This window comes from Ranitomeya imitator, chromosome 1 (assembly GCF_032444005.1).
Source record: "Ranitomeya imitator isolate aRanImi1 chromosome 1, aRanImi1.pri, whole genome shotgun sequence".
Taxonomy (NCBI): Eukaryota; Metazoa; Chordata; class Amphibia; order Anura; family Dendrobatidae; genus Ranitomeya; species Ranitomeya imitator.
Window position 1 is genome coordinate 598,636,334 of NC_091282.1, and position 12,883 is coordinate 598,649,216.

Sequence of the window (12,883 nt, forward strand, 5' to 3'; positions counted from 1 at the left end):
TTTAAGAACAAAAATTCAGAGATATTTAGCTGAAAAAAATCCCTGTCTAATGATAGTACTTCATATTTTTGCCCTAATGGAAGTATTTTAAACTACAGTTTTAGGTGATAGAATGAAACCACTATTCCATTACACAGTACCCTTAGGCTATGTGCACATGTCCGGAATTGCCGTGGAAATTTCTGCGGCAATTCCGCAACTGTACCGCTGGTAAAACGCATGCGGAATTGGCATGCGTTTTCCCGCTAAACACTAGCGTCTTACAAGCGTAATTAGCTTGCAGAATGCTAGCGTTTTCCAAGAGATCTGTAGCATCGCTTGGAAAATTGACTGACAGGTTGGCCACACTAGTCAAAGAGTGTTTGACAAGTGTGACCAACTTTTTACTATTGATGCTGCCTACGCAGCATCAATAGTAAAAAGATCTACTGTTAAAAATAATAAATCGTGATATTCTCACCTTCTGGTGACCCCGGCAGTCTTCCCGCTCCTCGCGATGCTCCCGTTCCCAACAATGCCTAGAGGCAATTACCTCAGATGACGTAGCGCTTGCGAGACACGTCATCACAGGTCATTGCTGCAAAGCATCACTGGCAACGGAAGCATCGCGACGAGCGCGAACGCTGCGAGTGACGCCGGAAGGTGAGAATATCACGATTATTTTAATTCTTTTTTTTTTTTTTAACAATTATATGGTTCCCAGGGCCTGGAGGAGAGTCTCCTCTCCTCCACCCTGGGTACCAACCGCACATGATCCGCTTATGCCCACCATGCGGGAAGTAAGCGGAGGATAATAATCTTTATTTTTATATAGCACTAACATTCCGCAGCGCTTTACAGTTTGCACACATTATCATCACTGTCCCCGTTGGGGCTCACAATCTAAATTCCCCATCAGTATGTCTTTGGAATGCGGGAGGAAGCCGGAGTACCCGGAGGAAACCCACGCAAACACGGAGAGAACATACAAACTCTTTGCAGATGTTGTGCTTGGTGGGGTTTGAACCCAGGACTCCAGCGCTGCAAGGCTGCTGTGCTAACCCGATCAGCGGATCAATGCATTCCTATGTGTGCGGAATCCCCGCGATTCCGCACAAGGAATGAACATGATGCGTTTTCCAGAATGCGATTCCGCCATGGAAAAAAACTAAACGTGCACAAAAATTGCGGATTGCATTCTAATAATAGGATGCTTAATGTTTGCATTTTTTTCGCGGCTTTATCGCGTTTTTATAGCGAAAAACTGTGAAAAATCCTGAATGTGTGCACATAGCCTTAGAGTTTAGATAGTCCTATAATATGCACATTCCTTTTCAAGTGACATGTTCATCAAATAATGAATGTCTGATCACGCAGTGGCAAATGCTGCATTTTACGCAGCATGTGCACTGCGGATTTGGTTTTCCATAGGTTTACATGGTACTGTACAACGCATGGAAAACTGCGGTGGATCCACAGAGCCAAATCCGCAACGTATGCACATACCCTAATGGTACTGTGTAGTAGGAATACTGGTTTGATTCTATCACCTACAACTGTAGTTTAACCCCTCTGTGACCTTAGACGTACTATCCCGTCGAGGTGCCCTGGGCTTATCTGACCCTGGACGGGATAGTACGTCATAGCCGATCGGCCGCGCTCACGGGGGGAGCGCGGCCGATCGTGGCCGGGTGTCAGCTGCTTATCGCAGCTGACATCCGGCACTATGTGCCAGGAGCGGTCACGGACCGCCCCCGGCACATTAACCCCTGGCACACCGCGATCAAAGATGATCGCGATGTGCCGGCGGTGCAGGGAAGCACCGCGCAGGGAGGGGGCTCCCTGCGGGCTTCCCTGAGACCCCCGGAGCAACGCGATGTGATCGCGTTGCTGCGAGGGTCTCACCTCCCTCCCTGCTCCCTCCAGCCCCGGATCCAAGATGGCCGCGGATCCGGGTCCTGCAGGGAGGGAGGTGGCTTCACAGAGCCTGCTCAGAGCAGGCACTGTGAAGGCTGCAGCGCTGCATGTCAGATCAGTGATCTGACAGAGTGCTGTGCAAACTGTCAGATCACTGATCTGTGATGTCCCCCCCTGGGACAAAGTAAAAAAGTAAAAAAAAAAATTTCCAAATGTGTAAAAAAAATAAAAAAAAATATTCCAAAATAATGAAAAAAAAAAAAAAATATTATTCCCATAAATACATTTCTTCATCTAAATAAAAAAAAAAAAAACAATAAAAGTACACATATTTAGTATCGCCGCGTCCGTAACGACCCGACCTATAAAACTGTCCCACTAGTTAACCCCTTCAGTAAACACCGTAAGAAAAAAAAAAAAAAAACGAGGCAAAAAACAACGCTTTATTATCATACCGCCGAACAAAAAGTGGAATAACACGCGATCAAAAGGACAGATATAAATAACCATGGTACCGCTGAAAGCGTCATATTGTCCCGCAAAAAATGAGCCGCCATACAGCATCATCAGCAAAAAAATAAAAAAGTTATAGTCCTGAGAATAAAGCGATGCAAAAATAATTATTTTTTCTGTAAAATAGTTTTTATCGTATAAAAGCGCCAAACCATAAAAAAAATGATATAAATGAGGTATCGCTGTAATCGTACTGACCCGAAGAATAAAACTGATTTATCAATTTTACCAAACGCGGAACGGTATAAACGCCTCCCCCAATAGAAATTCATGAATAGCTGGCTTTTAGTCATTCTTCCTCACAAAAATCGGAATAAAAAGCGATCAAAAAATGTCACGTGCCCAAAAATGTTTTCAATAAAAACGTCAACTCGTCCCGCAAAAAACAAGACCTCACATGACTCTGTGGACCAAAATATGGAAAAATTATAGCTCTCAAAATGTGGTATTGCAAAAAATATTTTTTGCAATAAAAAGGGTCTTTCAGTGTGTGACGGCTGCCAATCATAAAAATCCGCTAAAAAACTCGCTATAAAAGTAAATCAAACCCCCCTTCATCACCCCCTTAGTTAGGGAAAAATAAAAAAAAATGTATTTATTTCCATTTTCCCATTAGGGCTAGGGTTAGGGCTAGGGTTAGGGTTAGAGCTAGGGCTAGGGTTAGGGCTAGAGTTAGGGCTAGGGTTAGGGCTAGGGTTAGGGCTAGGGTTAGGGCTAGGGTTAGGGCTAGGGTTGGGGCTACAGTTAGGGTTGGGGCTAAAGTTAGGGTTAGGGTTTAGATTACATTTACAGTTGGGAATAGGGTTGGGATTAGGGTTAGGGGTGTGTCAGGGTTAGAGGTGTGGTTAGGGTTACCGTTGGAATTAGGGTTAGGGGTGTGTTTAGATTAGGGTTTCAGTTATAATTGGGGGGTTTCCACTGTTTAGGCACATCAGGGGCTCTCCAAACACGACATGGCGTCCGATCTCAATTCCAGCCAATTCTGCGTTGAAAAAGTAAAACAGTGCTCCTTCCCTTCCGAGCTCTCCTGTGTGCCCAAACAGGGGTTTACCCCAACATATGGGGTATCAGCGTACTCAGGACAAATTGGACAACAACTTTTGTGGACCAATTTCTCCTGTTACCCTTGGGAAAATACAAAACTGGGGGCTAAAAAATAATTTTTGTGGGAAAACAAAAAGATTTTTTATTTTCACGGCTCTGCGTTATAAACTGTAGTGAAACACTTGGGGGTTCAAAGTTCTCACAACACATCTAGATAAGTTCATTGAGGGGTCTAGTTTCCAATATGGGGTCACTTGTGGGGGGTTTCTACTGTTTAGGTACATTAGGGGCTCTGCAAACGCAATGTGACGCCTGCAGACCAATCCATCTAAGTCTGCATTCCAAATGATGCTCCTTCCCTTCCGAGCCCTCCCATGCGCCCAAACGGTGGTTCCCCCCCACATATCGGGTATCAGCGTACTCAGGACAAATTGGACAACAACATTTAGGGTCCAATTTCTCCTGCTAACCTTGGAAAAATACAAAACTGGGGGCTAAAATATAATTTTTGTGGAAAAAAAATATTTTTTATTTGCATGGCTCTGCGTTATAAACTGTAGTGAAATACTTGGGGGTTCAAAGCTCTCACAACACATCAAGATGAGTTCCTTAGGGGGTCTACTTTCCAAAATGGTGTCACTTGTGGGGGTTTCTACTGTTTAGGTACATTAGGGGCTCTGCAAATGCAATGTGACGCCTGCAGACCATTCCATCTAAGTCTGCATTCCAAATGGCGCTCCTTCCCTTCCGAACCCTCCCATGCGCCCAAACGGTGGTTCCCCCCCACATATGGGGTATCAGCGTACTCAGGACAAATTGGACAACAACTTTTGGGGTCCAATTTCTCCTGTTACCCTAGGGAAAATACAAAACTGGGGGCTAAAAAATAATTTTTGTGGGAAAAAAATTTTGTTTTATTTTTATGGCTCTGCATTATAAACTTCTGTGAAGCCCTTGGTGGGTCAAAGTGCTCACCACACATCCAGATAAGTTCCTTAGGGGGTCTACTTTCCAAAATGGTGTCACTTGTGGGGGGTTTCAATGTTTAGGCACATCAGTGGCTCTCCAAACGCAACATGGCGTCCCATCTCAATTCCTGTCAATTTTGCATTGAAAAGTCAAATAGCGCTCCTTCCCTTCCGAGCTCTCCCATGCGCCCAAACAGTGGTTTACTGCCACATATGGGGTATCAGCGTACTCAGGACAAATTGGACAACAACTTTTTGGGTCCAATTTCTCCTGTTACCCTTGGTAAAATAAAACAAATTGGAGCTGAAGTAAATTTTTTGTGTAAAAAAGTTAAATGTTCATTTTTATTTAAACATTCCAAAAATTCCTATTAAACACCTGAAGGGTTAATAAACTTCTTGAATGTGGTTTTGAGCACCTTGAGGGGTGCAGTTTTTAGAATGGTGTCACACTTGGGCATTTTCTATCATATAGACCCCTCAAAATGACTTCAAATGAGACGTGGTCCCTAAAAAAAAATGGTGTTGTAAAAATGAGAAATTGCTGGTCAACTTTTAACCCTTATAACTCCCTAACAAAAAAAAAAATTGGTTCCAAAATTATGCTGATGTAAAGGAGACATGTGGGAAATGTTACTTATTAAGTATTTTGTGTGACATATCTCTGTGATTTAATTGCATAAAAATTCAAAGTTTGAAAATTGCGAAATTTTCAAAATTTTCGCCAAATTTCCGTTTTTTTCACAAATAAACGCAGGTACTATCAAAGAAATTTTACCACTATCATGAAGTACAATATGTCACGAGAAAACAATGTCAGAATCACCAGGATCCGTTGAAGCGTTTCGGAGTTATAACCTCATAAAGGGACAGTGGTCAGAATTGTAAAAATTGGCCTGGTCATTGACGTGCAAACCACCCTTGGGGGTAAAGGGGTTAAAATACTTCCACTAGTACTACAGATTTTTGCCCTATCAGACACGGGGCATTTTTTCAGCTAAATATCTCAGAATGTTTGTTCCTAAACTACATTCTAAATACTGGTAATAGTATCACAGATTTTGGCCCTATCATTAGATACAGGGTTTTTTTTTTTGCTACACATTTTTTGGTTGCAATATTTCTCCTGGTACTACAAGAATTATCACATTGGGTATTATCTTTGTGTGTGTGTGTGTGTGTTTTGTGTGTATATTTAGTGTAAAAAAATTTTAGGGTGCATTAGGTCTGCCGATGTTGAGCGGGGGCGCCATTACGTCAACAATTAGGGTGCCAACCTCTGCTGGTAGGAAGGGTGAATTTAGGGTCAGTCCAGGGAGAGATTAGCCCTAGTTAAGATATTTTCCCCTTCCTACTTTAACCCCTTCATGACCCAGCCTATTTTAACCTTAAAGGGACTCTCTCACCTGAATTTGCCGGGCCCTGTTTACGGTCCGATGGGTGGTGTTTTCTGTTCTTTCATGCACCCCTTCCTTACCCGCTGGCCGCAATATTGTCTTGAATTTGATTAGGTTTCCTCTGTAGTACACGCGTGCACAATGCAATCTTGCCTTGCGCACGCGCAGTATGCGTTGCCCAACTGCGGGCAAAGCCACATTAGTGCGCATGCACTGGCGCACTATGTCAAGATTGCATTGCGCACGCATGTACCACGGAGGAAACCTAATCAAATTCAAGACAATATTGCGGCCAGCGGGAAAGGAAGGAGTGCATGAAAGAACAGAAAACACCGCCCATCGGACCGTAAACAGAGCCCGCCAAATTCAGGTGACACGTTCCCTTTAATGACCTGGCCATTTTATGAAGTAATAACTCAGGAACGCTTCAACGGATCCTAGCGATTGAGTGTTTTTTCGTGACATATTGGACTTCATGTTAGTGGTAAATTTAAGTTGATAATTTTTGCAAAAAATTTTGAAAATTTCACAATTTTCAAATTTTGAATTTTTATTCTGTTAAACCAGAAAGTTATGCGACACAAAACAGTTAACAAATAACATTTCCCACATGTCTACTTTACATCAGCACAATTTTGGGAAAAATTATTTTTCGTTAGGAAGTTATAAGGCTGTGTGCACACGTTCAGGATATTTCGCGTTTTGTTTGCTATAAAAACGCTTAAACATATGCATCCCATCATTTATAATGCATTCCGCAATTTTTGTGCATATGTCACGGTAAAAAACGCAGCATGTTCATTAATTTTGCAGATTTCCCACTATATTATTGCATTGGGAAATATCCGGAAAAAAAAAAACGCAAAAAACGCATGCAGATTTCTTTCAGAAAGTGTCCGGTTTTGTTCAGGAAATTTCTGCAAGAAATCCTGATGTGTGCACATAGCCTAAGGGTTCACAGTTTATCAGCAATTTCTCATTTTTCCAGCAAAATTTACAAAACCATTTTTTTAGTGACCACATCACATTTGAAGTCCCTTTGAGGGGCCTATATGACCGAAAACACCCAAAAGTGACACCATTCCAAAAATTGCACCCCTCAAGCTACTCAAAACATTCAAGAAGATTATTAACCCTTCAGGTGCTTCACAGGAACTAAAGCAACGTGGAAGGCAAAAATGGACATTTTAATTTTTCCAACAAAAATGTTCTTTTAGCCTCAATTTTTTTCATTTTCACATGGGCAACAGGATAAAATGCATCCTAAAATGTGTTGGGCAATTTCTCCTGAGTACACCGATGCCTCATATGTGGTCACAAACCACTGTTTGGGCGCATGGCAGACTCGGAAGGGAAGGAGCGCCATTTGACTTTTTGAATGGAAAACTAGCTCGTTAGCGGACACTGTCACTTATGGTGACCCCATTTTGGAAACTAGACCCCCAAGGAATTTATATAGATGCATAGTGAGCACTTTGAACCCCCAGGTGCTTCACAAATTGATCCGTAAAAATGAAAGTTCTTTTTTTTTTTTTTTTTTTCACAAAAATGTTTTTTAGCTTCAATTTTTTCATTTTCACATGGGCAACAGGATAAAATGGATCCTATAATTTGTTGGATAATTTCTCCTGAATACACCGATACCTCATATGTGGGGGTAAACCACTGTTTGGGTGCACAGCAAGGCTCGGAAGGGAAGGAGCGCCATTTGACTTTTTGAATGGAAAATTAGCTCCAATTGTTAGTGGACACCATGTCGGGAATGGAGAGCCCCTGTGTGCCTAAACATTTGAGCTCCCCCACAAGTGACCCCATTTTGGAAACTAGACCCCCAAGTAACTTATCTAGATGTGTGGTGATAATTATGAACCCCCCCGGGTGTTTCACTAAAGTTTATAGTGCCCGGGCATGAAAATAAAAAAAATATATTTTTTCCACAAACATGATTGTAGCGAAATATGTATAGGTATATATGTGTGACTAGCAATAATTTACAATCTGTCCTGAGACTGCAGGTCTCACAGGGGTCACAGCATATGGTATCCTGAACAAGCATTCTATTGTTTCCAATCTCACCAGGGAGTCTTGCTGAAAACCAGGAAGGGAAACATTGTACACCTTCTAGCTCTTTTGACGAGAGATGTCAATTACAGCCTGACACTATCTATCTGTGAGAAACTTTAGGCAAAGAGTCTTCAGAGGAAAATAATATATTCATTGGGGGAGCGGCCGTAGTACAATCAGAAACAAGCAATTACAATATTAACTCGAGAGGCTGTTCTAGAAATTTGACCTCCACAGTAACTCTAAATTAGGCTTGTACGCATACAAAGTTGTTCACAGATAGAGGGCAGCCAAGCTGATGTGTTCCATTCCATATTTGTCCCCCCTTAGGGAGCAGAAAGCAGACTACAAAGTTAGCTATTTCTGTAAGTTTTTCTCCTGTTTATTTTTATAACAGTTTTGCATATTTGTATGTCTTTTTATTACCATATTTTTATACTTTTTTTAGTGTAAGCACTGTACCTTTTCTAATAAAGCATAAAACTTTAATTAGTTGAACCCTGTATGTTCTAAAGAATCCATTGCCTTAAACTGTGTGAGCCGTATAATTGGCAGACAGTAGTAGTAATATTTCCGGGACTCATCGCCCGTGTGTTCGGTGAGTGGTGGCAGCGTGTATGAGCGGGTGTGTTGCCTGGGACGGTATATGATTTATGCTCCCATTACAGCATAGGACAGAGGTTGAATGCTAAACAGAGAGGGGAGATAGATTATCCCCAGGCGCAACCCCAAGTCGCGTACTGAGAGCAGTACGTGACAAACTGGTGGCAGCACAGTGGGATGCGTGTCCCCTCCCAGGACATAAATTCGAGACCACGTCTGGAAAACTTCCCTGTGATGGAGAAGCACACGGAATAAGATACTGTCCTTCGGGGGTTTAAAAAAACCTGCAGACAATACCACCTACCCCGTGAGCAGTGGGCGCAGTATCTAACCCCAGGGCTGAAAGGCAAGGCCCTAGAATTTTTGCTGGCCTTCCACCAGAGCTAGATGGAACTAGGAGGCCATAAAAATAGGCCCTGATCAGAAAATACAACATAACCCCAGAAGTGTATCGGAGAAAGTTCCGGAACCTACGTGGATCGACGGACAGCTATGCGGATGTTGCGAGCACCATGAGGACCATGCTCCACCAATGGATAAGGGGACTTTCTGTTAACAGTTTTGAGGACTTAACGGATCTTACGTCAAGGATCAATTTCTTCACATGTGCCCCATGGATGTACGACAATTTGTGTGTGAACCACAAACTGCGGATCAGACTGCAAAGATTGAGGACTGCTATGTGGCTAACAGGATGCCTGAGGTGCGGAAGCCATCGGGATTCACCTGGAAGGGAGGTAAGCCAAACGGGGACCCTTCTCCCTCTGCTGGCCGATCACCGATGCTGTCGAAGCCCACCTCCTATGGGATCCCGGGGAATAGACATTCCTTTAGGTGATGCACGCCAGTGCTTCTCCTGCAACAAAGTGGGACATGTTAGCGCTGTCTGCCCTGATAGGGAGAAACGCCCAACTACAACCACAAAACTGTCCGTGTCCCCACCGTCTGCCCTCTGTGGCCGGCTCTGAAGCGAGGGCTAATGAGAACTGTCAGGCTATGTGCACACGTACAGGTTTTTCGCGTTTTTTTACGCTAAAAACGCTATAAAAACTCATTAAAAACGAATACATTATACATTCTATCATTTTGAATGCATTCTGCATGTTTTGTGCACATGGATGCGTTTTTTTCCGCGAAAAAAACGCATCGCGGTAAAAAAATGAGCATGTTCATTATTTTTGCAGATTTTCTGCGTTTTTCTCGCAATTCTATGCATTTGGGAAAAAACGCACAAAAAAAACGCATCAAAATCGCGGTAAAAATGCATGCGGATTTCTGGCAGAAATGTCCGGTTTTTGTCAGGAAAATTTCTGCAAGAAATCCTGGCGTGTGCACATACCCTCAATCTGTCACTGTTGGCAATAAAGTAACCATTGGTCTCAGAGACACTGGGGCAGAGGTGACCCTGGTGCGTCCAGCCATGGTAACCCCTGCCGATATCATACCAGGAAAGAGTCTAAAACCGGGATTGGAGGGGTCAGCCCTGCCCATGGCTTGTGTGTACCTGGACTGGGGAGCAGGGAAAGGACTGAGAAGTGGGAGTATCAGAGGCTATCCCCACCAATGTGTTGCTAGGCACAGACCTGGGGAGGATGGTGTCCCACTATGTTCCCGTCTTGCAAGTAAATGCTACAGAGAAGGTGGAAGCAAGTGACCCACCTAAGATTCCGTACAAGGAGGAAAATTTCCCAATGCACAGGACTGTACGTGTGTGGCAGCTGTGACCCAGAGTCAGGCTGCGGCTCAGACGCAGCCCCAGAGATTAGAGGATGAGTCTCAGACAGAACTCAGACACTTCACCACCTGGCTACTTCATTTCCTTTCTGCGGACATTCCCACTATCATCATGGGCGACTTCAACATCCCCATTGACACTTCCCTCTCAGCTGCCACTAAACTTCTAACTCTCACTTCCTCCTTCGGCCTCACTCAATGGTCCTCTGCAGCCACTCACAAAGACGGTCACACACTGGACCTCATCTTCACCCGCCTCTGCTCTCAATCTAACCTCTCTAACTCACCTCTTCCACTCTCTGACCACAACTTTCTCACATTCTCATCTCTCTCCACTCCATGTCTACAATCCCCACCCCACAAACTTTCACACCCTCGCAGAAATCTTAAACATCTTGACCTACATTCATTCTCTGAATCCCTTCTCCCCCTCACAGGCATAAGTTCCTTACACAATGCGGATGACGCTGCTGCTTTATATAACACCACAATAGCTGTAGATTTGGAATCTGCTGCCCCACTTGCACATACCAAAGCTCGCAAAATCAACAGACAGCCCTGGCACACCAGCCTGACCAAAGAACTGAGGCGAGCTTCCAGGGCTGCTGAGCGCAGATGGAAAAGATCCCACTCCAACGAGCACTTCATCGCATTCAAACAGTCCCTCACTACTTTCAAGACCACACTCGCCACAACTAAACAAACGTACTTCTCATCTCTCATATCCTCTCTCTCTCACAACCCTAAACAGTTATTCAACACCTTCAATTCTCTCCTCCGTCCCCCAGCACCTCCTCCCTCCCCACTTATCTCCGCTGAAGACTTTGCCTCATTTTTCAAGCAGAAGATTGATAGCATTAGAGACAGTTTTGGTCAACAACCCCCAGAGCCCTTCCTCCTGATTTCCCAGCCCTCCACCTCCAAAACCAACTTCTCCACCATTACAGAAGATCGACTCTCCACTCTACTCTCAAGATCGCATCTCACCACCTGTGCACTTGACCCACTCCCATCCCACCTCATCCCAAACCTCACCACAGTCTTCATCCCAACCCTAACCCATCTCTTCAACCTATCACTAACAACTGGTGTTTTCCCCTCAAGCTTTAAACATGCCTCCATCACACCTATCCTCAAAAAGCCCTCTCTTGACCCATCCTCTGTATCTAGCTATCGCCCTATATCACTTCTCCCCTATGCCTCCAAACTACTGGAACAACACATTTACCTTGAACTGTCCTCCCATCTCTCTTCTTGCTCCCTCTTTGACCGCCTACAATCTGGCTTCCGGTCACACCATTCCACCGAAACTGCCCTAACTAAAGTCACCAATGACCTCTTAACCGCCAAGAGCAAGCGACACTACTCTATCCTCCTCGACCTGTCGGCTGCCTTTGACACAGTGGACCATTCCCTATTATTACAAACCCTCTCATCCCTTGGCATCGCAGACTTGGCCCTATCCTGGATCTCATCATACCTAACAGACCGGACATTCAGCGTCTCCCACTCACACACCACCTCCTCACCTCGCCCTCTATCTGTCGGAGTCCCACAAGGTTCAGTCCTTGGGCCCTTGCTCTTCTCCATTTACACCTTTGGCCTGGGACAGCTCATAGAATCTCATGGCTTTCAGTATCACCTCTACGCTGACGACACACAGATCTACATCTCTGGACCAGATATCACCTCCCTTCTAACCAGAATCCCTCAATGTCTGTCTGCTATTTCATCCTTCTTCTCCACTAGATTTCTAAAACTTAACATGGACAAAACAGAATTCATCATCTTTCCCCCATCTCACGCGACCCCCCCAACGAAGCATTACAGTAAATGGCTGCCCACTCTCCCCAGTCCCACAAGCTCGCTGCCTCGGGGTAATCCTTGACGCTGATCTCTCCTTCAAACCACATATCCAAGCCCTTTCCACTTCCTGCCGCTTTCAACTCAAAAATATTTCACGAATCCGTTCATTCCTCAACCATGAATCTGCAAAAACCCTAGTCCATGCCCTCATCATCTCTCGCCTTGACTACTGCAACCTCCTACTCTGTGGCCTCCCCTCTAACACTCTCACACCCCTCCAATCTATTCTAAACTCTGCTGCCCGACTAATCCACCTGTCCCCCCGCTATTCCCCGGCCTCTCCCCTCAGTCAATCCCTTCACTGGCTCCCCATTGCCCAGAGACTCCACTACAAAACCCTTACCATGACGTACAAAGCCATCCACAACCTGTGTCCTCCATACATCTGTGACCTCGTCTCCCGGTACTTACCTACCCGCAACCTCCGATCCTCACAAGATCTCCTTCTCTACTCCCCTCTTATCTCCTCTTCTCACAATCGTATACAAGATTTCTCTCGCGTATCACCCCTACTCTGGAACCCTCTACCACAACACATCAGACTCTCGCCTACCATCGAAACCTTCAAAAAGAACCTGAAGACCCACCTCTTCAGACAAGCCTACAACCTGCAGTAACCACCGATCGACCAAACCGCTGCATGACCAGCTCTACCCTCACCTACTGTATTCTCACCCATCCCTTGTAGATTGTGAGCCTTCGCGGGCAGGGTCCTCATTCCTCCTGTACCAGTTATGACTTGTATTGTTTAAGATTATTGTACTTGTTTTTATTATGTATACCCCTCCTCACATGTAA

General features: G+C 44.5%; 1 protein-coding gene and 1 pseudogene across 4 annotated transcripts in view; one reads left to right on the top strand and one right to left on the bottom strand.

Annotated features, from left to right (window-relative positions):
• Positions 1 to 12,883, bottom strand: part of CRTC2 (CREB regulated transcription coactivator 2) — a 62,969-nt gene that overhangs the window by 6,766 nt on the left and 43,320 nt on the right. The window lies entirely within an intron of this gene.
• Positions 8,663 to 9,453, top strand: LOC138657524 (uncharacterized; annotated as a pseudogene).